Source organism: Scylla paramamosain, chromosome 25 (genome assembly GCF_035594125.1).
Source record: "Scylla paramamosain isolate STU-SP2022 chromosome 25, ASM3559412v1, whole genome shotgun sequence".
Classification (NCBI taxonomy): domain Eukaryota; kingdom Metazoa; phylum Arthropoda; class Malacostraca; order Decapoda; family Portunidae; genus Scylla; species Scylla paramamosain.
In genome coordinates this window covers 20,207,796-20,234,892 of record NC_087175.1, presented here as the reverse complement: position 1 = coordinate 20,234,892, position 27,097 = coordinate 20,207,796, and the positions used below count along the sequence as shown (strand labels likewise).

General features: G+C 40.6%; 1 protein-coding gene across 4 annotated transcripts in view; it reads right to left on the bottom strand.

Annotated features, from left to right (window-relative positions):
• The window catches only part of LOC135113337 (cell adhesion molecule DSCAML1-like), a 310,112-nt gene that overhangs the window by 172,559 nt on the left and 110,456 nt on the right, over window positions 1-27,097 (bottom strand). For 2 of the 4 annotated variants that reach the window (XM_064028581.1, XM_064028576.1), the window contains exon 3: window positions 11,327-11,405. The gene's annotated coding sequence lies outside the window, so the exon portion shown is untranslated. Of the gene's footprint in view, window positions 1-11,326; window positions 11,406-15,903; window positions 16,025-21,338; window positions 21,362-27,097 lie in introns of all 4 variants that reach the window. The other 2 variants (XM_064028578.1, XM_064028577.1) reach the window with 2 other exon arrangements.

Sequence of the window (27,097 nt, the reverse complement as noted above, 5' to 3'; positions counted from 1 at the left end):
ACTTTTACACAATGCGGAATGAACATCGTGTACTTGAACAAATAAGTAATTAAATCACACTCTTAACTGGAAGGTAAGGAAACTTGGGAGGAAAATATCTTCCATCTTTATACTGAATACAAAATGAACATCGTGTACTAAATTTAATAAACAGATAAATAAATACATCAATAATAATAATAAGTAAAAAAAATGGAGAGGAAATATTTATCCCTACACATTATAACACACATCATGTACGAAATCCCCTCACTGAGAGTTTTTTATATTTTTCTTGTGTTACCGTAAACAAGTGCCACTCCTGCATGACAAAAGAGAACAACATTGAATTACTGTACTTCACTCTTCCAAACTAGAGATGGAACCAAAATATATGCTCTGATCAGGCCAGCTAACGTCACTACTACTACTACTACTACTACTACTACTACTACTACTACTACTACTACTACTACTTCTGCTACTACTGGGAGCAGCACATAACAGAGCCTGACTGAGCTCCACTATTGATTACATAACAAGATACAATTACGATCACAAGTCTTGCACGTAATCTTCTGCACTCACTTGTACTGTATTCCCATTTTGTCTTACTTTCAAGTCTTCTAGTAACTAACAGACTCTCAGCTTACTAGAGGACAAAAATAGATGCGAAACACAGGACAGATCAGTACCGTGGTTTACTGCACTGCTGACCAAAACTGTACAAAGATTACTATGTGCATTTTTAATCTTCAAGGCAGTTTGATTATGTATGCTTCTCCTCCGCCTTCCAATGACCAGAACTGTGAAAAAGGAAGGACGTGTACATCCGCTTTCGTCTCTTTTTTCTTTTTTTTTCTTTTTCAATTTTCTTTTCAGTTTTTTTCTTTCCTTCGTTTTTCTTTTGCATTTTTCTATTTTTTTTTCTTTTTACATTTTTACTTTGTTTTTATTCTGGACTTTCTTTCTTTCTTACTTTTGTACTTTTCTTTCTTTCTCTTGCATTTTTTTCTTTGTTTTTTGTTTTTGTTTTTCTTTCTTTTGCATTTTTTCCTTTTTTTTTACATTTTCCTTTCTTTTTTTACATTTATCTTCCTTTCGCATTTTCATTCTTTCGTTTTGCCATTTCTTTCTTACTGTTGCATCTTTTCTTTCTTCTACAATTTTTTTCTTTTCTTTTCTTGCTTTTTCTTCTTTTAAATTTTTTTTCTCTTTCGTTCCTTCGTTTTTACTTTTTTCTTTCTTTTCATTCTTTTTTTTCACTATCAATATCTTTACCAGGTTTCTTTTTTTTTTTTTTCCAAACTGATTTCTGGGACTTTGCTCAGACACCTGCCTGTGAAATATATATACGTCGCCGCCGTCTTATCGTGAAGTACCCGAGTTTGGGTGAAGAGCAGACGCTGTGCAGGAGGAGGAGAGAGTGAGGCAAGGTACGCATTGGTTATAAGAGTGTGGATGCTAGCTAGTTAAGAATAGTCTGGGGTGGTGGTGGTGGTGGTGGTGGTGGTAAGAAAGAAGAAGAAGAAGAAGAAGAAGAAGAAGAAGAAGAAGAAGAAGGAAAGGAAAGGAAAGGAAAGGAAAGGAAAGGAAAGGAAAGGAAAGGAAAGGAAGAGAAGGGAAGAAAATAAAATAAACGAATAAAATAAGAGAAAAGAAAAGAAAAAAAAGAAATAGAAAAAGAGAAAAGAAAAAGAAGTATTATTATTATTATCATTATTATTATTATTATTATTATTATTAGTAGTAGTAGTAGTAGTAGTAGTAGTAGTAGTAGTAGTAGTAACATCAGCAGTAACAGTAAAAGTAGTAACAAAATTTATCACCATTACCATCAACAGAGCACAAATAACTTCACACTAACACTATATATATAATAAGCAACAAACCAATAGTTCCCTCCCCCACACACCCCTAGACACCCCTAGCCCACTGAAAAAAAAGAAAAAAAGAAAAAAGAAAAGAAAATCGAAAAAAAAAACACACACACACACACACACACACACACACACACACACTAAATCTACCACGCATTTCGAATCCAACTCTGCAACACTGCCTGGCGAATCCTGTCCCTTGCAATCACTCTCGCTCTACCACTAACTCCCGCTGTAAGAGTAAGACACTAAAAATGCATCTTCCCCGTCACTGCCTCGAATACTCCCAGATGCCACGTGTCTCTCAGGAGGCGGACAAGTGGCTCAGTTAGTGACTTATAAATGCACTCGCCTCCACTTCCAGACTCCGGCTCTCCACTATTGGTGTTCCGCAGGGAGGGTCGTTGCGCTGACTACTGTTTCATGCTTATGTGTTCTGGGTGTTGAATAGGAGGGTGGGTTGGTAGTCTGGGTTGGTGATGGGTGCTTGGGTGGAGGTGAGGAGGAGGTACAGTTACATGGTGGTGGGTGTGTTAGGCATGCAAGAGGAAAGTAAATGAAAAGGTAAAGTGACTGACTGACTGACTGACTGATTGACTGACTGACTGACTGATAAACTGACTGACTGAACAAATAGGTAAATGGGTAAGTAGGTATATAAGTAAAAAAAAAAAAGAAAAGACAAAATAATCAACAAACCAACTATGAAAGTAAAGAAGTGAGCAAGTAAACAAAAAAAAAAAAAAAAGAGAAAAGAAACAAAGTGAGTAAATAAGAACTCAAATAACTGCCTTTGAAACCTTAATAATTCACACACACACACACACACACACACATATATACAAACAATAGCAAATCATCACAAACAAAATAGAATAAAAATAAAAAAAACACCACAAAATAATCACATCCCTTGACAAAAAGTAACATCACTATGGAAAAAAAAAATAACACTAAGACAATAAAACAATATATCTTTGAACAGAACAACACCTTTACTAATGTGACTAGATATCAATAAACAAGATACAGTAGAACACTTAGACACACAAGCGTATCTATACTGTTGGATACAAGCTCTCATCCCTTACCTAGCAGCAACCTTCATGAGCTGCTAGGGAAAACACAGCACAAGACGGCCCGAGGGACACACCTTCCTGCAGCAGCAAGAAGAAGCAGGCGCAGGTGATGCAAGGACAATAAGCACACGAGGCGACAAGAGGCGCTTGGGTGATAATAGAACATCATATTCTCTCTTACTGGTGTTGGTGGTGGTGGTGGTGGTGGTGGTGGTGGAAATGATGATGTTGAAGAAGAAGAAAAGTATAAAAAGGAAAGGAAACGAAACGACAAAGCGAAAAGAAACGAAACGAAAGGAAGGGAAGGGAAAAGAACGAAAAGGAAGAGAAGAACATGAAAAAAAAAGACGAATAAAGTAAGAGAAAATAGAAGCAAAAGAAGAAAAGGAGAAAGAAAAAAGAAAAATAAGTAGTAGTAGTAGTAGTAGTAGTAGTAGTAGTAGTAGTAGTAGTAGTAGTAGTAGTAGTAGTAGTAGCAGTAGTAGTAGTAGTAACAGTAATAGCAGCACCAGCAGTAGCCCCAGCAGAAGCAACAGTAGTAGTAGTAGTAGTTGTAAAAATGGTGCTGGTCGTATTGCTGGTAGTGGTAATAACAGCGATGGTGCTGGGAGGAACTTAAGACTGTTTTTTGTTGGCAAGTGTTCATGAGGCGGAGGGAGGCGGACCATTAAGGCTTCTTTGTGCCTGAGTGATGGGCCAAGTTGTGGTGGGGATTGCTTCATTCGCATTGTTGCTCAAGGGAGGAGGGGAGTAAAGGGAAGGTTGCAGGGAAGGAGTGTGTGCAAGGAAGGGACAAAGAGAGAGACAGGGTGGAGCCTTCGTCTTTAGTCTCCTGTATCTCTCGTACGTTAGGTTAGTGTAGCTTGTCACGGATGGTTTAGTGAGAGTAAGGTGGTTTTGTTACTTGTTCTTTCTTCTGTGTTCATTTGTGTTGGATGATATTATATAGTAGGAAAGTAAGAAGAAATATCAGGTGATCCGTTGGTCTATTTTGAGGGTAACTGTTAAACTACTACTACTACTATTACTACTACTACTACTACTACTACTACTACTATTACTACTACTACTCAAATTAATACTACCACCACCAACCCTACTATCGTTACCACCACCACCACCACCACCACCGCCATCCCTAAAAAACACATAGTACAAAACAGTCGAGGAAGTCGAAGTAAAATGAAAAACGAAAGGTGAAACATTAACTACAGGCAGGAGACAACTTGAGTACGAATCAGAGGAGGCAGCGGCCCTACGGGAGTGAGGAGGACGAGGCGCAGGTGAATGCCGGGTAACTCAGATGGAGAGGTCGTGAGGTCCGGCACATACTTACAAGCTTCGTACTAGACTGAAACTGCGAGTTGAGAGTGTTCAGAGCAAAGTAGACGAGAGCTACTTAGTGTACGAGGACTGAAGGACGAAGGGGGAGTGAATAGCAGGCCTGTGCACCTGAGGGAATCTGAGAGGGACGAAGAGGGACTTGTGCAATAGAAAGATCGCCGCTGGGACGCTAAGGAGAGGCGGGACACTCCCTCAATGATCTCCAACAGCAAGTCATCCACTTCACGAGGGTTGTGGCATTCACCGGGACAGTCTCCAGTGGCCAGGACTCACCTCCGACACAGACTGGCAGGGAAAGATATGCTGGGTCGATGAAATGTTAAGTAGAACATAAGAAAGTCAAGGAGGCTACAAGAAGCGGTCAGGCCTACACGTGGCAGTCACTGAATGAAACTGATTTCCACCTATTATCACCATCCATAAATTTGTCTAATCTTTTAAAACTCTCTCATGATTTAGTATTAACAACCTGATTACTGAGTTTATTTAATTCAACTGTCATTATCTGAGAACTAATTACTTCCCGTCTCTTTTTTAAATCTAAGTTTATCAAGCTTAGATTAAAAAAAAAAAAAGAGATAGGAGGCAGTTGGTTCTGTGACATTTGATAAGGTTAGGAATAGCTGTGTCTTCATGCATGTGACCTCGATTGCTGGTTTCTTGGACAGTGTTGGCTGGCTGGAGGTCAGAGACTTGTTGGTTGTTTTGGTTAGCTTGTTTTTAGTTCAAGTTTTGATTTGTTTGACAAGGAGACAGTTACATACAATCATGCGAAAGGAAATGTCTTCGTTTTTCACTTTATAATTAGATCTAAAGTGCATATTGTGACTCTTTTGCTGGTTTTTATTTCCTTAAACTAATCAGCTAATGTGAATAGTTCTCGCTGACTTTCATTTCCCAGATTCTTGCAGATTTTTACTTCCCAGAAACTAATCAAATGAAATGAATGAAACTAGCAGGCTTTAGCAGTTACGTGCATAACCAGGCACAACACACGAAAGTACCCACACACTTATCAACTATCTTGAATGAAACTTGCGAGGGTTAACACCTACATAACCCAGCACGACACACAAGAGTACCACACCTAAAACTAACCAACTAAAGTGAAGAAAACTAGTAAATCTTGACAGCTACATAACCTGCACAACACACAAAAGTGCCAAGATCAAATTAACATCACTGTCCACTTCCCTTACGAGGCAGCGTGGTGGTGGCTGAGTAGCTGGACGAGCAGCAAAGGGCGTCTGTCTATTACTGGGTCATGGAACTGTCTGGTATCGCCGGTGTTCCCTGTTATTGCAGTCACTCCTGGCCATGAGCGTATATGGCTGCCACTGTGACGTATCGCTGCACTCGATTGCTTTTATAGGCCCACAGGGATGCCTCAGAATGAGTCCGGTATTCTGAAACGCTTTGCTCTCTCACCACGAGTATTTCCAAAGACTACAGAGATTATTAGCCGGGTTCTCAAGAATATTACTCGCGTTAATAACATAGAGATCTTGTTAATCTGTCACTAGAGTCGTATAAACATCCTGAAAATCCCGTGTAGCTTTATTCAATATAGCTAAAGTGTTTAAGAACATGGTCCGGGTTCTAGAGAATGTTTCTCTCATTAATAACATAGATATCTGGTTCATCTGTCACTAGAATAGTAAGAAGACCCTTAAAAGCCAGTGTAGCTTTAACAAGACCCTTTTGAATGTAGTAAAGGTGTGGCGCAGAAGTGTTTCAGAATATGGTTCTAAGTCCTGTATTCAGAAACGCTCACCTCTCTCACCACAACTATTTTCAAAGACCCCAGAGACTGCCGTGTTCTCAAGAGTATTTCTATTTCCCCTGTTAATGATATAGAGATCTTGTAATATTTTACCAGAAACATAACAAGATCCTTAAAATCCCGAGTAACTTCAAGTAGACCCTTTTGAATATAGTGCAGGTGCGGCAGAATATGGTCCTTCGTTCCTCTCCACACACAACTAATTGCAGTGTCCATGGCTTGACTCGCTGGCTGCCTTGAAACTCCTCACTGGTGGTCCTAGTGAAGGGCACCACTGCGCCAAGCATCACCACTGAATGAATTTGTCACCAGGAATGTCGATCTTCGTTTTACTTTTTCCTTTTGTGTGTGTGTGTGTGTGTGTGTGTGTGTGTGTGTGTGTGTGTGTGTGTGTGTGTGTGTGTGTGTGTGTGTGTGTGTGTGTGTGTGTGTGTGTGTGTGTGTGTGTGTGTTGTACATTTCTAATGATTTAGTTGTGACTAGTGTGTTTTAGTGAAAAAGAAATGTGTTGGATCATGCTAGTTATTAGACGTACTACGCTGTGTGGTGTTGTGTTCAATAAAATATCTATCTGTCTATTCATATATATATATATATATATATATATATATATATATATATATATATATATATATATATATATATATATATATATATATATATATATTTGCTTGTTTCTCTCCCTGCCTATATATCTATCTTTTTATCTATCTATATATCTATTTATCTATCTATCTATCTATCTATTTATCTATCTATGTGAAAAACAGATAGACCAAACCAAAGACCAAACCAGAGCTGCAAAATTTAGCACACTAGCGTTATACCCGCCAGAGGATAGACATTATATTTTTATCAGCACTTAAAGGAAGACCTTTCGGAACGACACGGTTTCCTCCATTGTTAATCTCAGCAGACTGCCGCTGCAATAGTGACGTGGGTGTGTTAGCTGAAGATCCGTCTCGTGGAACATACCAACCCCTGTATTTTGAAACGCGTCAGTCTCTCACGGGGACGATTTTCAAAGGGCATAAGTATGATAAGTCGGGTTCTCACGGGTGTTTTTCCTAATAACGATGCAAAAACGCGTGTCAAGCTTCCATTAGAATCACGAAAATAACCTTGAAAATACCAGTAAACTCCACGAGAGTCGGTGAGACTGCGAACTTCAAGGTTACAGGAGAAAAAAAAAAGTAAAACAGGATGAAATATTTTAAGGAGACTATTTATGGTGTCACCGGGATTTTTAGTGCTGTGTCGCAGTGTGTGTGTGTGTGTGTGTGTGTGTTCAAACTAATGTGTGTGCGTGTGTGTGTGTGTGTGTGTTTGTGTGTGTGTTCAAACTAATGGGAGAGTTGTTAGCACTCTTAATATCAGTTTTATGCATTTATGATTTTATTTGGTCAAAATTTTATAGTTCTGATTCTTTATTTATTCACCATTTATTGTTAAATATTACTGCTGTGTAGAAAAAAATGCCATTTTCTTTGTAAACGTATTTTGTCAATAAACTACTTCTGCTATTGTGTGTGTGTGTGTGTGTGTGTGTGTGTGTGTGTGTGTGTGTGTGTGTGTGTGTGTGTGTGTGTCTAACGATCTGTGAGGGAGTGCGCCGCGTGGGGGTCAGGCAGCGAGTCTCCTCAGGATGGGTGTGGACGTAAGCAGGTTCCTTTGGGCCTCACCATTATGGATGGGTGAAGCGCTCCATTGCCGCTGCCTCTGGACCCTCCCCGCCACCTCCCAGAACCTCACGCCTTCCCCGGTAACGACACCTTCCCCACCATTCCCAATCTTTTACTGTCATCCCTTCACCTTCCTCGCTACCTCCACACCACTGCCATTCCTAACCCTTCCTCACCACCCCTCCGTCTTCCTCGCTACCTCCACTCCTTTCCATCTCAAGGCCTTCCTTTCCATCCCCTCACTCTCCCACGCCATTTCCCAGTCTTCCTACCATTTCCCACCACCTTCCCACCTTCCCTTCCATTTCCTAACCTTACCCAGCCATACTCTAGTCTCCCTATCACCTCTGCTCCATCCCCCATCACCTACACGCTTCCCTCCCTACCATTCCCATTGTCCACCACATCCCCGTCTTCCCTACCATCCCCAAACCTTCCTTGCCCCCTGCATGTCTTCCCTACCATTCCCCAACCCTTCCCTACCACCTTCCTGATTTCCCTATCACCTCCACGTCTTTCTTATCATACCCATCACTTGCACAGCTATCCCCACACCTTCCCCACGCTTCTCTACCACCCCCACCCCTTCCCCAATCATCCCTTTGCCTTCCCAGCAGTACTAGGAGCCTAAGTAAGCGAGCAGCACCGAGTCTTGCATATTTGTGTTAATGTTCAGGGAAGCCAAGGGAGGAGAGGCGCTTCCTATACAGAAGTTTGGAGCGAGGAAGCATAAATTTGAGGGTACGTGGGGAGGAAGTGGAGAGTAATTGCGCAAGTGTTACCTGAACTTCACCGAGGCGCGCGTGACTTGTACGGGAAGGTGCATGCTTGGTGTAGTAAATAAGGGAAGTAAGTTAATAAGTGAGTAGGAGTTTGTGATGTTATTAGACTTTTTTTTATTATTATTATTATGATTCAGTGGGGAAATCAAATAAAAAAAAAAAGGTAATAGACGTTAATGTTTATACTTATTTTATTTTATTTATTTATCTATTATGATTTAGGATTGTTGTCAATGTCTTATTATAAAATCTTTCAAGAGGGATTTTTCAAGACACTTATCTTTTATTATTTGATAACTCTACTTGGCATTTCTTCTTTGGGAACTGGTATTTAAGTGGGCCCTCTTTGTATTTTTTCATTCCAAACTCTTGTTGCCCCTAGCCAGTGGCACACACACACACACACACACAAAACGAAAAAAAAAATAGAATGGTCTGTCCAGTTGACTATCAATGTCTGTTTGCCTGTCTGTCAAGAGAGAGAGAGAGAGAGAGAGAGAGAGAGAGAGAGAGAGAGAGAGAGAGAGAGAGAGAGAGAGAGAGAGAGAGAGAGAGAGAGAGAGAGAGAGAGAGAGAGAGAGAGAAATATGAACATAACCTCGCACGTAACTTACATGACACTGGACACACACACACACACACACACACACACACACACACACACACACACACACACACACACACACACACACACACACACACACACACACATTCCTGCACAAATAGCAAAGTACTTAACTGTAATACGACTACACTTACATAGTTTTCTTTAACATGCTTTCCTTGCCTAAAAATACTCGTGTTTGCTTGTGTGTGTGTGTGTGTGTGTGTGTGTGTGTGTGTGTGTGTGTGTGTGTGTGTGTGTGTGTGTGTGTGTGTGTGTGTGTGTGTGTGTGTGTGTGTGTGTGTGTGTGTGTGTGTGTGTGTGTGTGTGTGTGTGTGTGTGTGTGTGTGTGTGTGTGTGTGTGTGTGTGTGTGTGTGTAGACGCGCGTGCTACAAAGAGACACAAAAGAGAGGCGGGAGAGCACTTCACTATTAAAAGGAGCCGCAAAAATGAGGCAGGGAAAAAAATAAAAAAAAATAAAAAAAATCTAAAACAAAATAAATAAATAAAAACATGCAAAAAAAAAAAAAAAGAAGTCGCCACTTTTCAGAGCGTGTAGTAATATTTCACTCCCCGCTGCAGGACACTCGTTGCTTTGTACATTCCACCACGACACTCACACCCGTATTCTGAAAAGCTTTGCTCTCTCACCAAGACTGTTTTCAAAGGCCACAGAGATGATTAGCCGAGTTCTCACGAGTGTTTTTCCTATCAACAATGCAGAAATACTGTTAATCTCCTACTAAAAACGTAAAAACAAACTAAAAAAAAGAAACACACAACACGAAGAAAGAACTCACAGCATCACCAGAACTCTTAACCATTAGAAGGTTGACTAATAAACTGCACTGCCTCATTTAAATTAAGGGACACAGCATCAGCAACAGAATAAAGGAAGAGGAGGAGGAGAAGTAGACGAAGGAAGACTGGTTTTGAAGTAGCGGGAGGCAGGAAGTCAGCTTCGGGAGGAGGAGGAGGAGGAGGAGAAGTAGACGAAGGAAGACTGGTTTTGAAGTAGCGGGGGGCAGGCAGTCAGCTTCGGGAAGAGGAGGAGAAGTAGACGAAGGAAGACTGGTTTTGAAGTAGCGGGGGGCAGGTAGTCAGCTTCGGGAAGAGGAGGAGAAGTAGACGAAGGAAGACTGGTTTTGAAGTAGCGGGGGGCAGGTAGTCAGCTTCGGGATATTTGTCTCTCAACTTTTTCCACTCAGCTGCCCAACAGAACTTGAATCCAAAACAAGTCAAACCCAATAAACTTTTTGCCCTTCGCCGTTTGACTGTTTACCGGAGGGCGTTTCTTTTTTGTTTTATTTACTCGCTCGTGTATTACTAACCAGACTCTTTTTGGTACGATGCGCTCAGGTGCAACACGGTACGCCTTTCCTTCATGGCTTTTTCTTTTTGGTGTGTGTGTGTGTGTGTGTGTGTGTGTGTATCTGTCTGGGCTTTTCCTTTTTGCATGTTTCTTTATCTCTGTTTGTCTGTCTGTATCTGCCTCAGTCTATTTTTTATGTTTGTTCGTCTGTCACTTTTTATTTCTGTCTACTTTTCTGTTTCTCTGTTTCTGTTTCTCTATTGCTTTCCGTCACTGTCAACCTTTCTATTTTTCTGTGTTTGTCTCTGTCTGCTTGTCTATCTTTCTGTCTGGCAATATGTTTATCTATCAGTTCGTTTGTTTATCTGTCTGTCTCTTTACCTCCCAGTCTCATTCTTACGTGTATGTTTACCTATGTGTTTGTTTGTGTGTGTGAATATGTCCACCTGTCAGTTTCTCTGTTTCTTTGGCTGTCTCCTTGCCAGCTTTTCTGTCTATTTGTTTCTTCGGAGGCTAATTTCTCTATCTCTATTTACATTTATGTTTGTCTACCTCCCCTTTTGTTTGTAAACCTTTCAATGCGTGTGTCTGTTTGCCTTTATCTCTCTTTAAAAAGTCAATAACAATAACATCATAATATCTCGGAAATGTAAACACAATAACCCAACATATTCATATAAAAAACAGCGTAAAAACATGAATCCCTACCAAAATATAAATACATGAGTCCATCAAACTAACACAAACACACACACACACACACACACACACAAACAAACAAACAAACAAACACACCGTTACAATTCCGCGAATAACACTGACAAAACACTTAGGTAACTCACGTGCGTCGACAGAAAGGTAGAGTACAGAAGTCACTCACCTGAGGCCGAACAGGTGTGTATGTAGGAGCTCAGGAGTGGCGCGGAATCAGGTGTGCCGCCCCACTCGGCTTTGCAATCCTGGCGGGGAAAGAAAGGTACATGAAGGGTCTCTCTCTCGGGGGCATTAAGGAGATAAGCTGTTCTTTGGCTTTCCCTTTGATCTGGTTTATTTGATGCGTAATTCACTGTCCTATCTTCAACTGGCGGCGCTGCATGATGGGGGAGATAAGGTAAGATAGATGAGATGTATCAGTAACGTGACGGCTGCCTTCTTCCGCGTCACGTCACGTCACGGCATGTCACGACGCGTCACGAGATGTTACATTACGTTAGGTTATTATATTATGTCAGTCAGTCAAACAGTCAGTGAGTCACACATTCATTCAATCCCAGGGAAGTGGTGGCGGATAAGTGGTTACAAAATCATTCGTAATGGTTAAATAAAAGAGTAAGATTCCATGATCCTGCTTTTCTTTTTTTTTTACTCATAGACTTTCTGGAAGGGTGGTAAAATTTGTTTCTCTCTCTCTCTCTCTCTCTCTCTCTCTCTCTCTCTCTCTCTCTCTCTCTCTCTCTCTCTCTCTCTCTCTCTCTCTGATCACGGACTAATTGCTAAATGGTCACGTACTAATGACTCGAAAAAAAAGGGTCATACTTTTATACCATGATCCTCCATTTTTTTTAATTCTGACGTCCTGGAAACGGCAATTCTCTCTCTCTCTCTCTCTCTCTCTCTCTCTCTCTCTCTCTCTCTCTCTCTCTCTCTCTCTCTCTCTCTCTCTCGAACACGAATTAATGGCATAGTGGTCGCGAAGTAATGACTGAAAATAAATCAAATTTTCGTAGCTTCACTATATAAACCTATTTTCCCTGACTCACTGACCTCTCAGGAGCAGCAAATTTGTACTTATATATTTTCTCCTCTTTCCCATATTTCCTGTGTCCTTAGCTATCCTCCTTCACGTATAAAAACAATAAATAGCCTGCTCCCTTTACAAGTAGAAAGAACAGAAATAGTCTCACACTCAAGTCTCTCTCATGTCCTCCGTTCCTGGCTAATTCTCATCATGGTTCAAACTCTCTCGATGACCACGACATATAATTCATTGCTAACAGAGGCAGGACTTTGAAGGTGCCCGAACTGTTAAGGCTTTGCTATAGGAAAGATTGAAAAAAGGGAGGCAATGGTGAAGCAAAGAAATAAAGGGTGGGTAAGATGCTGAATAGAAGCTACAAAGATAACTGGTTAAGATTTGTTACTCCCAGTGGATATAGACAGAACTTTGAAGGTGTTGACAGTTATGGGTTAGGGAAGACTGAAAATGGAGGACAATAATGAGGTAAAGGAGAAATTAAGGGGAAACTAAAGAGAAGGAATACAAACTTTAGAGAGAGACAGCAATGTATAAAGAGGTAAAGAGATTAGTGGGTGGAAGATAAGGAAATAAATAAATGGGTACATGGCGAGATGAGATAAATAGGGAAATAAGAAAAGGGATAAAGGGAAGGTGATGAGGTAAAAAGAAGGTAAACAGAGTAGTAAGGAGGATTTGAAATGGGTGAAGGGGAAGGTAAGGAAGGGACAAAAGGAAAGAAGAGAGAAAGGTTAAGTGAAAGTAATGGGATAAATATGAAGGAAGACGCAAAAGGAAGATAAAGGAAAGAAAAAGATGAAAAATAGTGTGTGTGTGTGTGTGTGTGTATGTGTGTGTGTGTGTGTGTGTGTGTGTGTGTGTGTGTGTGTGTGTGTGTGTGTGTGTGTGTATGCGTAAATCCAAACTTTTGCCTCCACGACAGACCTTTATCATGATAAATTCCCGCCACAAAACATGATTAGCGCGCCACAGTTACACTGATTTGCGTCTTGCATGCTAGCGGCCCACGAGTGCTTCCCGTAGCGGCCTTCAAAGGGTTACCCGGCGGCCCAGGAAGCTGTGTAAGCACCATGTTCTGAAACACTTCAGCGCCGCACCTCCACCACTTTCAAAAGGCTCTAGTAGAAGTGAAACGGTTTTTTAAAAGATGTATTTAGGCTTCTAGTGACAGATTAACAATATTTCTACATTATTAACAGGGAAAACACTTGAGAACCCTGCTAATCATCTCTGTGGCATTTGAAAATAGTCGCGGTAAGAGAGCAAAGCGTTTCTGAGTACGGGCTTAAGTACCGCGACGAGGGGCAGCGCTGACCCGAGCCAGACAACTGTGGCAGAAGCGAGGGTGGCGAGCGGGCGGGCGGGCGTCAGGTGGCGAGACATCAGCCCATTAGTTGCGTTTCGCCGGAAAACTCAGGGAGGCGGGAATGGAGGTGATGAATCAGAACTTTGTGAGGGTGAAAAAGTTGGTCAGGGAGATTGGGAGCATTGGGACGGCAGGGGTGGGGGGGGAGGAGGCAGGAGAACGTGAGGTACGTTTCCCAGGAGGAAGTAATGATTTTCACGGTCATGGGAGCGGCGGCCTTGTGAGGAGCAGCGAGGTACAGCCATTGGATACAGGGAGTTATGGGTGTCTCAGCGTTTGGCTGGCCTGTCCAGAGAAGATGGAAAGTGAAGCCAGGTTATTAAGTATTTTGAATTCTACTCATAGTCTGCAAGAAACAGGCGTCCCTAAGATTTACTGCATAGAAGATACAATTTTTTTTTTACAGATTTCTTTAGGAATGATTCTTGTTTTATCATGTCCATAAGTCTCTCACGTGAAGGAAGGACTAAGTCTCTCCAGTGATAGAAGGGCGCATTTTTCAGTCAAGAAAAGGCTTGAGACTTAGTGAGGGCAGAATTCAAGCCTCTCAGACTCTCAGTAAGACAGGAGGACACAAATTAGAGATAGGAATCTAATCTATCTAATGAATATAGGAGGACTGAAGCGCCTTAGTGAAGACAATACTTGAGACTCTCAGAGAAGACAGGACTGCAGTCTCTAGCGAAGACCAGACTTGAGCGGCTCTGTCCTTCCCTGCATCATCAATTTGCAGTCCCTCTCCGGCAGTTCGCCGCGGCAGCTCTCTGATCTCGCCCCCTGGTGCTCTGTGTCACCCGGCACCTCGCTCCGCTGCTTGCCGGCAAAGTTAGTGTGCTGCTTGAGGGACGTAAAGTGACGTAAAGTGCGCCCGACGCTTCCAGACACGCAGCGAAGCACTCCTCCGATACTGACAGATGCGTGGCGGAAGTTAGCGGCGCGGCACCATGAGGGCTGAAGAGGACGCCCGGTAAAGTTTGTGTTTCGAGCGAGACAAGCAAGTTTGCCTGTCTATATTTGGATAAGCGAAGGCCTACTGGATTCGTCAGTGGCGCTGTGAGGGGGCGGCCGCCTCCTGATCAGGGCACGTGTATTGGCAACTCAATGTGTCAATTTTTCGCCTGTGTGGGCGTTTCCTCGAGATGAAAAGCCAAGTCTGATGCAGGTCTGGAGTGTCAGTTTGAATGATACCAAAGCCAAGGTCGAGTAGTTCAGACCTTTTATTATTGCAGTTACTTGAATGCAGTGATAAGTGTTACAGTCTTATAGTAACATAAGTGTTATGGTGTCATCAATAATAAATGTCATAGTGTTATAATGTCATAGGTGTCATATTGTGACGTATGTCAGTGTAATAAGTAATAAATGTCAGTGTTATAGGTAATAAGCGTCACAGTGCCAGTGCAGCGGTTAAGGAAGCAGACCAACAACTGCCAAAACTGCAGAAAGGAACATCCAATTCAATTTCCTCTTCCCTCCCTAAAAACGTTGAGCACGAGAATCCCAAATGGTGAGTTCCGGAGGCATCTTGATCCCCCTGGCTTCAAATAGACTGAATCATAGGAAAGTAATATGTCTGAGTTTAACAATGAAAGGAATTTAAAGGTGAAGGCAGAACAGATATAGAAAGTGAGTGAAGAATATCAGTTACAGAGTTTACCTGTGAAAGGGGTGATAAACTGAAAATATAGGTTAAACCTTGCATTAGTAAGGGAGACACAATAAGGATGAGGATAATCTGTCCTCAATACGTAGCAATGAGAACCCTCACTTTACTACTGGTACAGCACACACGCAAATATTAACCAATTTGTTAGCAGCACTACGATCACAGAAACAGGGCATAGGTTTACCAGCGGCACTAAACATCCTTCAATAAATTCGATTAAAAACACTCACCAGAAATCTAAAAAAAAAAAAAAGAAAAGTTAGCTAGCGGCACTATAAAACACACCCAAACATATCAGTAGCACCCAAATCGATAAATAAAACCAAACAGACTAAATACAATACAAATCTAGACACAAAACACAAAAGTAACACAAGAAACCAAGCAGGAAAACCAAAAAAAAAAATCAAATACACAACAAAACATTAAATAAAACCCATTAAATAAAACATACAGCACAAACCTCACAGTACAACCACCGACAGAAACCAAGAGTAACAACATCGAAAACCTAACAAACACACACACACACAAAAAAAAAAATAAATAAATAAATAAATAAATAAATAAATATCAATCCACAGAAATAGAAACTTCACGAGACCCAAGCAAGTTCCTGGATGGACAGAGGAGGTGAGATGGGTGGATTGAGTGTCTCGCTATAATGACCTGATGAGTATTGCTGCTGTAAAGGGAGTCTCCGGCCTGATCACCGCTGCCTGTGCCTCATGCTGCTGGCCGCTGTTCACGCGAGGTTGATGCCCCGCAAGCCCCGCAATGAGGTCAGGTTCTGTTAGGAATTGAGGTTACTTGTATACGTTTATTCAATTGTTTATATGCGTGATCTTTTTTTTATAATTTGTTTGATTGATTGTTCATTTACTTTGCTTATTGTTTTTTTTTTGTGTTTGTTTATCTTTTTCCTTGCTTGCTTGCTTTATTTATTTATTCATCTATTAATTTACATTATTTATCTATTTATTTATTAATCTATCTTCTTATATGTTTATTCAACTATTAATTTATCTTATTTAACTAATTAATTCATATTTGTTAATGAGTAAATAAATGAATACTGTTTCCAGCTCACCTTGTTTATTTTCTATTTATTTATTTACTTAGAATTTTACTTGACATACATTACTGATTTCTAATTGTTAACCGTTTTCTTTGAATACATTTTTCTTCGTAGTTACTCTTTACGTTGTGCATGTAGCAATGAATTACTTTACGTTGTGCATGTAGCAATGAATTACCCTTTTTTAGTTGTGACTATTAATTTTTTTGTTTTCCATGATTTTCTTTCCTGTAACGCTTTTTATCTGCTTTTTCTTTCAATATCTTATCAATCAATATCAATATTCAATATCTTATGTATTTTTAATTATTCCTTTATTTATCTTACTTCTTTCCTTTATTTTCTTTTTATTTGTTTGAACTTACACATTTTCTACTTTCATTCGTGTCATGTCTTAAAAGTATTTTCTTATTTTTTCCTGTTTTCTTTTCTTTGCATACATTTTCCACATATATTTCAAAGTAAAGTAAATTGAGCTTGTTTATCCCTATCACTTTCTGTATTCTGCTCTCACATCTATGTCATTACGTTCTTCATTTAAAAACTGTGTATAGGCCATCAATATATTGTTAATGTACCGAATGTATAAAATTGACTACAGTTTTGTCTGACCGTAGCTGTGGTCAATAAAAAAATGCATCCATCTCTGTGTGGGAATCGCTAGAGTATTAAATGTTGTGCAAAATGGATGACTGTGTTATGTGAAGTGTATTGCACGTGATATTTATAGTTGTAGCCAATGGAATATCTATCTACGGTATTTGTCTGTCTGTCTATCTGACTGTCTGCCTATCTATCTGTCTATCTATCTATCTATCTATCAATCCATCTATCTATATATCAGTCAATCTGTCTGTCTGTCTGTTTATTTATGTGTGTGTATGTTTCTATCTACCTACCTGTGTATCTCTCTCTCTCAGTGTGTGTGTGTGTGTGTGTGTGTGTGTGTGTGTGTGTGTGTGTGTGTGTGTGTGTGTGTGTGTGTGTGTGTGTGTGTGTGTGTGTGTGTGTGTGTGTGTGTGTATCTGTTCATATTGCTTTTATCTATCTGTCTGTTTGTTTTATCTACCTATTTTTTTTTTCTCTGTCTATCGGCCCACACTGCTGAAAAACAGGTTACCACTTGTTTGGGTCCCTGCAACACCGGGCACATTCTTGCGGTCGTGTTATTGGAAGGGCGAGAAGCGAGCGTGGGACAGACATGCTAGAACTGGTATGTTAAGTGCGTGTTTTTGTAAATGTCAGTGCCCAGTATGTAGCGCTGAGTAAGTCTTTTGTGGGGGAAAAGACTAGTGTTGGTAATCTAGGAGGCTGAAGCGAGTAAAATATAATTGTGTCGCCTTTGAGTGAGAGAATAGATCAGCCTTCAGTTAACGTGATGTGTTAATTAATTCATCAAACTCGCTCACAGCAAATGCCTCAGGGTTCCAGGAAAGAGAGAGAGAGAGAGAGAGAGAGAGAGAGAGAGAGAGAGAGAGAGAGAGAGAGAGAGAGAGAGAGAGAGAGAGAGAGAGGGAGGGAGAGAGCGCGAGAAAAGTGAACTAGAAAATCAAACACGTCAGGTCATTTCACTGTTCGCTAAACATATTACTTTACTTTTGTGTTGTTTTGATACACACATAGGAAGAACATTAAAGGGCACACAAAACACACACACACACACACACACACACACACACACAAGAAAACGATTTATTTTGCTGCTCCTGAGGTAAAAACTTAGTCATGCAAGAGACCAAAATTGAGGCCAACTTAGTTCCGGAGATGCCCTCATAGTCTTTTCTAGAAACAACTCAGGTCGTAGCAAAAAGTAAAAGAAAAAGAAAAAGAAAAACAGGCAGGGAGTTCAAGAATTTACAAATTAAAGAGATGAAACAGTGTGCGTACCGGTTAACTCTTGCATTAGTGAGCTGCACAACATAGTAAAGCTACTGGTTAATTCCTGCATTAGTGAAATGGACAACAAAAGGGTAAGAGTAAACAGAAATTCCAGAGAAGCGAGGCCATGGGAGGGGAAAGCATGTAATTAGTAACTTCAGAAAAGCGGTAACCAAGGAAGTCACGCCAGAAGGTAGTAAGAGATTGAATACTGCGGCAGTGAGTGAGAGATTGAAGATGGGAAGCCACGTGTATGAATTTAGCATTTCCTTATAGTCTGTGTGTCCAAATTTAACGTTCAGCATTTCCTTAAAGCGTCCGTTATAGGATGTCACTGTTCTGTAATGTTTATCGTTTGAGTAACTGGATCCTAATTTTTTTTTTTTTTATTCAGCGTTTTTGTTTAGAGCCACTGTACCTAAATTTATAGTTTAGTGTTTCTGCAGAGGGTTACTGTGTCGAAATTTATGGCTTAACATTTCTTTGGAGCGTCACTTTGTCCAAATGCAAAATTCAAGGTTTTTTTATAGAGCGTCACTATGTCCAAATTTATGAATCAGCGTTTCTCGAGAGGCCAGTTTCCTAATTTAAGGTGTAACGTAACTTTAAGACGTTGCTTTGTCCAAATTTAAGGTTGGTTTGTTTATGACGTCACTGTGTCTAGAGTAATGCTTCGTTTCAGTAAGACGTCACCGAGTCCGGAAGCAAGGCGGGCAAGAAGCAGCCGCAGTGTGCACGTTACGGAATCACAGAGCACCAGTGACGCACGTTATTGCCACTTGTCAACCACGGCAAAGGAAAAAATAGCGAGGGAAAAACAGGACGCGAGGCAGGAAGCGGCGTGTCACGTGAAACAAAACCCCGGATGACAGACCCGCCTAGCATTACCCGCACGTCACAGGCTGGACCCAACACACCACAGCTGGCCCACAATGCCTTGCTGGAGTGAGGTGAGTGGTGCAGCGGTGGTGTGACTCTGCTGCATTACTTCACATTACTTCACTGGCCTAGTTTCGTGTTTCCTTTTGTAATGGTTTATCGTTTATTTTTTCTTTTTCTTTTTTTTTTTCTTTTTATATCATGTTACCAGTTCCAAGAATGAATCGTGAAGTAAAATGTGAGGAGGGTTTTGACTGAACGTTGTGGTTTTATCATTCTGTTCCTTCCTTCTTTCCTTTAACACTCATTTTATTTCTCTACATTCTCTCCTCCTCCTCCTCTTCCGTATTCCTTGTCTCTTTCCTTCAACACTACCCTTCTTCCTCTACTTTCCTCCTCCTGCTCTTCACTGAATGCTCCTCTCTCTCTCTCTCTCTCTCTCTCTCTCTCTCTCTCTCTCTCTCTCTCTCTCTCTCTCTCTCTCTCTCTCTCCTTTCCTCCTCTACAGTCTCTCCTCCTCTTATTCAGTACTCTCTCCTTTCTTTCAAAACCTCTCGTCTCTTCCTTCTTAGTATTCATTTCTCTCCTTCAACATACTCTAACTACACTTCCTCCTCCTCCTCCTCTTCCTCTTCCTCCTCAATGCTCCTTCCTTCTTTCCTTCATATCTCCTTTTCTTCCTCTACACTCACTTTCTTTCTCTACATTTCCTCCTCCTTCTACTTTTCCTTCCTGTATATTCTCTCCTTCTCCTCAGCACTCCCTCCTCCTCCCATTCAAAACTCATTTTCTTGTCCTACATTCTCTGTCTCCTTTCCTTTTGCACGTCTTTTTTTATACTCCCTGTCTCCCTCCTTCCACGTATAATATTCCTCTCTCTCTCTCTCTCTCTCTCTCTCTCTCTCTCTCTCTCTCTCTCTCTCTCTCTCTCTCTCTCCCTCCTTTACATTCCTTTTCTCCTCTTTTTTACATTCTCTCTTCTTTTCCATTTTCCCTCAACACTCCATCCTATTTTCTTTTACAATCTTTCCCTCTTTCTCTCTACACTCTCTTCCCATTTTCCCCTACTTTCCTTCTCCTCCTCTTTCCCTCAGTACCTTTTCCTCTTTCCTTCTACAGTTCCCTCCACACTCTTTTCCTTCCCTATTCCACTAAACATTCTTTCTGTACCTCTATACTCTACTTTCCCTCTATCCCTCTACACTCCCTCCCTTCACTCTTCCCCTGACCAATCCCTCTCTCTTCTCCCTATACACTCCCTCCCTTTCTCCCTCTACAAACAAAGAACGGCAATCGAAAAATCGATATTCCGATAAGAAACACAATTCACTCACAGCAAAGTTTAGCCTGGAAACACAAAAACCTTCCCATTTGAACTACAGGTCGCTTTAACCCCAGCCATCTCTTTACCTTTGGCCAAGTAATGTACGAGGAAAGTACCCGAGGAGAGTCTTTAGCCAGAATGTGCGCTGGGTAAAGCGAGAGAAGCATATAGTGAGGGAAGTGGTTTAGGTTAGATGAAACAGGTTTTTTCTAAGGGTCTGGTGGTGTTAAAAAGGCTGTTGGGTACGCGACGCCTTAATTCTGGAGGGTTTAAAAGCTCGCCACACTCTTCGTTCTCTTCCTCACTTGCTTCAAAGGCATCCAGCGCCATCTATTCACCCCTGAAGCAGTGCCGCGAGGAAGGTCTGGGTACGTTTTGCTGAGGGAAGTATTCGTGTTAAAGTCCTTTTTTTTATCATTTACTTTCATATGCCGTGCTAAAATATCTACATAATACATATATACATAGCAATACATGTACATAAGATCATACATATATACACAGACACATGCCTGGGTATATTTTGCCGAGGAAAGTACCCGTGTTCAAGTCCTTTTTTTTATTTTCATGCCCTAACACAGAATGTTCGGTGAGTATAGAGGTGTTACAATATCTACGTACATAATTTATAGGAATATATATGAATAAGGCAATACGTAAGCAGCAGCAGCAGCAGCAGCAGCGCCAGCAACCGTAGTTTACTGACAAAATGTGTTTACAAAAAAATATAGCAATTTTTTCTTACAAAATAATAATACTTAACAATAAAGGGTGAAGAAAAACAAGAGTAGAAATAAAACTTCTTTTTCCAAATAGAAAATATACTATTATGTTGATGCTTGAAATTCACTTGTATTTTGTTGTTTACAAAGACATACCAGAAGACTTACTGGTTTTTTAACGAATTACCAACTAATAAAGGAACTAATTGACTTGATACTTTACCTTTTCACGTATTAAGGAGTTGCCTGGAAGATAAAAAAAATAAATAAATAAATAAGTTATCAATTATCTTGCAAACTGACTGATCAACAAACCCACTAACTGACTGACTGATTAAATAATTAGCTGACTTATTAGGTAGCTGAGCGACTGACTGACTTAACAAATATAAATGACTGACTAGTGAACAGACTAATAAACTAAATAATTATCTGACTTACTAATTGACTGAATGACTGACTGAATCTCTAACAGACTAACTAACAAGCTAACAACCTAACAGAACTGAACCGATAAATAAGAACACCCATCACTTGCCAAGGCCACCTGCTTTACAAATCTGTCTGTTGCAATTTCTAGAGGTGATGTTTCGTGGTTTTCAGACACGATACATTAACGAGGGATTAGACGAAAGGAAAATGTGCTAATGACCGAACCACCTCATTCTCATTCTTTCCTCTTTATGACTAATTGACCACTAGTTTGCAGGGCTGCCATTGTCTTAACTCATAACGACCTCATCAGTCCATTTTCTTCTATATTTTTGTCTTCTTTTCCTCGAGGTCATAAATCTTTGGTAATTCGCTTCTTCCTTCTATTGTGGTGGCTCACGAGGTAGTGGGTTTAACTATTCAGTGTTGGAGGTTCAGTGTTCGAATCCTGGACAGACATTTTATAGTGTTGTTATCTGGAGGTTATTTAGGTCCAAGAGGTGTTTTCACAGGTTCTGGTGGAAGTTATTAATGTTTTTAAGAGTTGTTTTCATAGTCTGGTATAAGTTATTACGGTCTTGGGGGATGTCTTATAAGCTCGAATTGAAGTTTTGGCGATGTTCAAGGATGTTTTCTCAGACTCCAGCGACTTAGTCGAAGTTTTTGTGTTTTAAAAGGGATTTTCACAGGTTCTTGTGAAAATAAATGGTGGTTTTCAAGACTGTTTTCATGATTAAAATAATTGCTTCACAAAGTTTACATGATCAATGGCAAAAAATTAAAACACGATCAAGTATCCAACTCATAATTTTTGTGCTATTCAAAAACAATTCTTATGAGAATGCGTTTCAAAACGCGTCTCTAGGTTACAGACGGAATTTTTCTGCGACAGCTGCCGGCTCCTAGCCTCAGCCGGCCGTGCAATGAGTGAGAAGGTTAAAGGTGGTGAAGGGAACTGTCCACCACACTCAGTACTCAGACCCAGAGTTAACGAGAGGAGAGATAGGAGTGTGGCATTCACCTTTGGCCTCTCTCTTCTTTGGTCTCTCCTCTTATTACATGAACAAACCTTATTTTTTTTTATATCTTTTCATTATTTCAGCAGTGGAATGTATTACGGAAGTGATAACTAGATGAACAATGAAATGGTTTCGTCACCTAATAAGAAGAGAAGACCAGGATCCAATTAAAGGAGGTTGGAGAAAAGTAACTGATAGAAGAAGATCGAGGTAAAAACAGAGTGAGGGATGCAATTGTGGTAGAAATGCAAGGGATGGGAGTCACAGAGGAAGACACGGGGGACAAAAACAACTGGAGGAGACTCGTACATGGCGCCAACTCCTGACTCTTGGGAAACGGTGAAAGGAGAAAAAGAGGTCTCTCATAAGGACTATTTTCAAATATAATAGATGATTGGTCAGGTTCTCAGGTTCGATACAGCACTCCTGCTAAGTAATCACTCGGATGATGAAAACATTCTTGGAAAACCTAACTACCTTCCCTGCAGCATTATTAAGCTCTGCAGAATTATGAAAACGCACTTGAAAATTACAAGAACTTCCACTAGAGACTATAAAACTGTCACTAGCATTATGACAACACTCTCGAATAACATAATAACTTCCACTGCAGCCTGTTCACAATCACTTAAAACATCTTTGAAAACACAAATAACTTCCAGTAGCAACTATAAAACTGCCACTAGAATCATGATAATACACTTGAAAACCCGCAATAACTTCCACTTCAAGTTGTTATATCTAGATCGATATAAGACATACAAGCGTTTGAGAATACGGACCCTCAGCTTTTTACCTTCAGTTCACCCCAAGGCGCCGCGGGAACGGAAATGATACGCCATTGCGAGTTAGCTTGTCCTCGCGTGGCCTCGTCTCGCCTCACGCTGCCGCAAATAAACGTCACAAACCAACCTCGCGTGGCTACGTGTTTCCGCCTCGTGTTTCCGCCGCGTGCCGCCACACACACACACACACACACACACACACACACACACACACACACACACACACACGAGTCCACGGCAGCACACGGCACACGCACACACACACACACACACACACACACACACACACACACACACACACACACACACACACACACGAGTCCACGGCAGCACACGGCACACGCACACACACACACACATATATATATATATATATATATATATATATATATATATATATATATATATATATATATATATATATATATATATATATATATATATATATATATATATATATATATATATATATAGACACACACATGCGCGCCGTCACCGCAGCCACCACCACCACCACCACTGCCAACAACAGTTGGCATAAACAACAACATCATTAACAACAATATCATTAACAACAACAACACCAACAACAACAACAACATCATTAACAACATCATTAACAACAACAACAACAACAACAACAACAACAACAACTGTATGATGAAGGAAAAAAAATCATAATTGGATAATTTATACTTGATAACGAAGAAGAGAAAAAATTGAAGCAACAAAGTCATCTTAATTTCATCAGACAAGAAAATTAAAACAAGAGAAAACTGAAAAAAAGAAATACAAATGGACAGAGAGAGAGAGAGAGAGAGAGAGAGAGAGAGAGAGAGAGAGAGAGAGAGAGAGAGAGAGAGAGAGAGAGAGAGAGAGAGAGAGAGAGAGAGAAAATGCATAAATCATACCAGGAAATGCTGCTATCAAGTCCTGACCGTCAACACACACACACACACACACACACACACACACACACACACACACACACACACACACACACACACACACACATACACGAGGCAGCGTGTGGGAACGAAATTAATACCACACTAAGGCCTTCCTGCCCTGCGGTACTCCTGGCGTCTCATATTCATTACCTAATTATTTGTCTTTCACGGCAAACCGGCAAAAAAGTGAGTTAATATTTCACCCAATCAAATATTTACACAGAGGAGGCTTCGTGCGGCCTGAGTCACGCAATACTCGATACCTCGCTCCTTCCCAGCCATATTGAGCCTCTACCTACACTAAACACCGTACCTTACCTTATCGGTGGCCCATTTTTTTTCTCTCTCTTTTCCTTGCCTTTGGTCAGTGCCCGTCTTACATTTATACGCTACACCAGCCATTTATATACACCATTCCAGCTATTTACACACCACGCAGAGCATTAATACATCATAGCAGGCCCTTTACAGGCTATAACAGCTGTTTATATTCGTACACAATAATAAATATGATAATATACGCCATTTACATACCATAACAGCCGTTTATACACCATACCAACCATTTATACACCATATCAACCATATGTAGTCTATACACTGCACACAGTACTTCACCATACCTCGCCTACACTACACTTGGTATTTAGGAATTTATGCTCTCCTGTGAAAAAATAACAACACTAACTGCAAATTACAGTTTTCTTGCTTTATAATGCTATTTTATACTTTTCATGCTTGGTTTTTTTGTCTGACACGATGTTTATTCTAGAGTAATAAAGTTAAATTAAATAGTTTAGTGACCTGCATTTATACCGTCCTCAAAAACAAGATTTTACACTTTTTTCTCCTGCTTTACGCAGCAGTTAGTAGAGGACTCAAATAAAACATTTTAGTAATAAACATTTATACGCTTCCCCCCAAAAAGAGAGAGAAAAAAAAATTCGCCTATTTCACATTGCAGTCAGTGTTTTTGTAATACCACGGTAGAGAAGAACTACGAAATTAAGCAGTTTGGTATTAAACATTTACACTTTCCCCCACAAACAATTATGTAGATGTAGAGTACAAATTCCTTCCCTTTTATACTGCATTAATTCCCTCCCTAATATTAGAATAATAAAGAGCTAAAAATCTACTTGGATTTAAAAGACGTTGTGAAAGTAAATAATAAACAAAAATATTAAAATCCTACCACCGTCACCAGCTCCTCCCGTATCCACTTTCTACGTAACCTCGGAATAAGCGCTTCACAACTTCCACCTGGGTAAATGTATCCGGACTTTGCTCTCACTAACACGACCCCGCTCCAGGCTTGGGTAACCTTTCACGGCCCAGCGCTCACCCCCGCCACGCAGCTGTCCTCAAGCATCCTCCAGGCAGCGTATTACGACAGCAGTGCCTTCTTCAGCTTGGATGTGGCAAGACTACTGAAATTTTTAATAGTCTATGGGGGGAGAGAGACAGACACAGACAAACAGACAAATAATATAATGTGATGTCTCCAGGCGCTCACCTATGCAAGCACTAACCAGACCTAGACCTGATCGGACGAGAAACGCTGCACAGACACAGAGACACAGTAGAAGTGGAGAAAGCAAAGAACATACGTTAATTTAAGAAGAAAAGGAGATAAACAAGACATCAAAGCTCGGAACACACACACTCACACACACACACACACACACACACACACACACACACACACACACACACACACACACACACACACACATTAGAGGTGGAACAAGCAAAGAACATGCGTTAATTCAACGAGAAATGGGAAACAAATAAAAAACCAGGGAAACATCAAAGCTCAAAATACACACACACACACACACACACACACACGAACGCTCTAATTACTTTTTTTCCAGCATCGTTCACTTTTGAGTTCTTTCAGCTGAGGTTGGCAAATAAGATTCTAAAGAAACCATACCCCTCCTCCTCCTCCTCCTCCTCCTCCTCCTCCTCCTCCTCCTCCTCCTCCTCTTCCTCTTCCTTCTAAAGACCTAAGCGGCTTTTCTGTCTTCAGCGTTCTTCGAAGACCAATATAAGGGACAAGATCAATAGATGGTGATGAAAACGTTACGAAAGGAGCTAGTAAATTTGTAACCTGTAACCTTCCACCGAGAAACCCGCTGTGTGTGTGTGTGTGTGTGTGTGTGTGTGTGTGTGTGTGTCCCAGCGGTGCACCAGCCGTGGGAATCATTGGTGCGGTAAATAGTGGACAAAATAAAAACAAGGAAACTTCAAAAGCTCCGAACACTTCCGCTGCCATTCACGAAACTATTCCCATTCCCTCCTCTCATCTGTGAAATGTCTGACGAATATGAAGGTCACTCTGGAGGAAAATACTGAAAAAAAAACGAAAAAGAAACGGGGAAAAAAAGGGAAAGGAAAAAGGAAAAATAAAGGAAAAAATGCAAAAAAAAAAGTATAAAGAGGAAGGATAAAAAAAGAGAAAAGAAAAAGGAAAACGAAAGAAATGTATACAGTTTACACATATTTCACAAGCACGGAGTCACCTGTGAGGGAAGTCTTGTTATTATTTATATGGCCGCTGGGTAAACTCGTAGAGAAAACTATCTTTGAAATTTTCGTTCAGCCAACTTGACACAACCGACGATAATATTTAAAAACAATGCGGGGCCTTCGGAAATGTTGGCAGTCCTGCTGCTCCTGTACCAAATGGTGCGTCAAACAGTTTACGTAATGATAATCGCCTTTTTATTTGTATAGGTATAGCATTTAATTCATAGTTTTGGATAACCACACAAGGGCAACTAAAGGAAA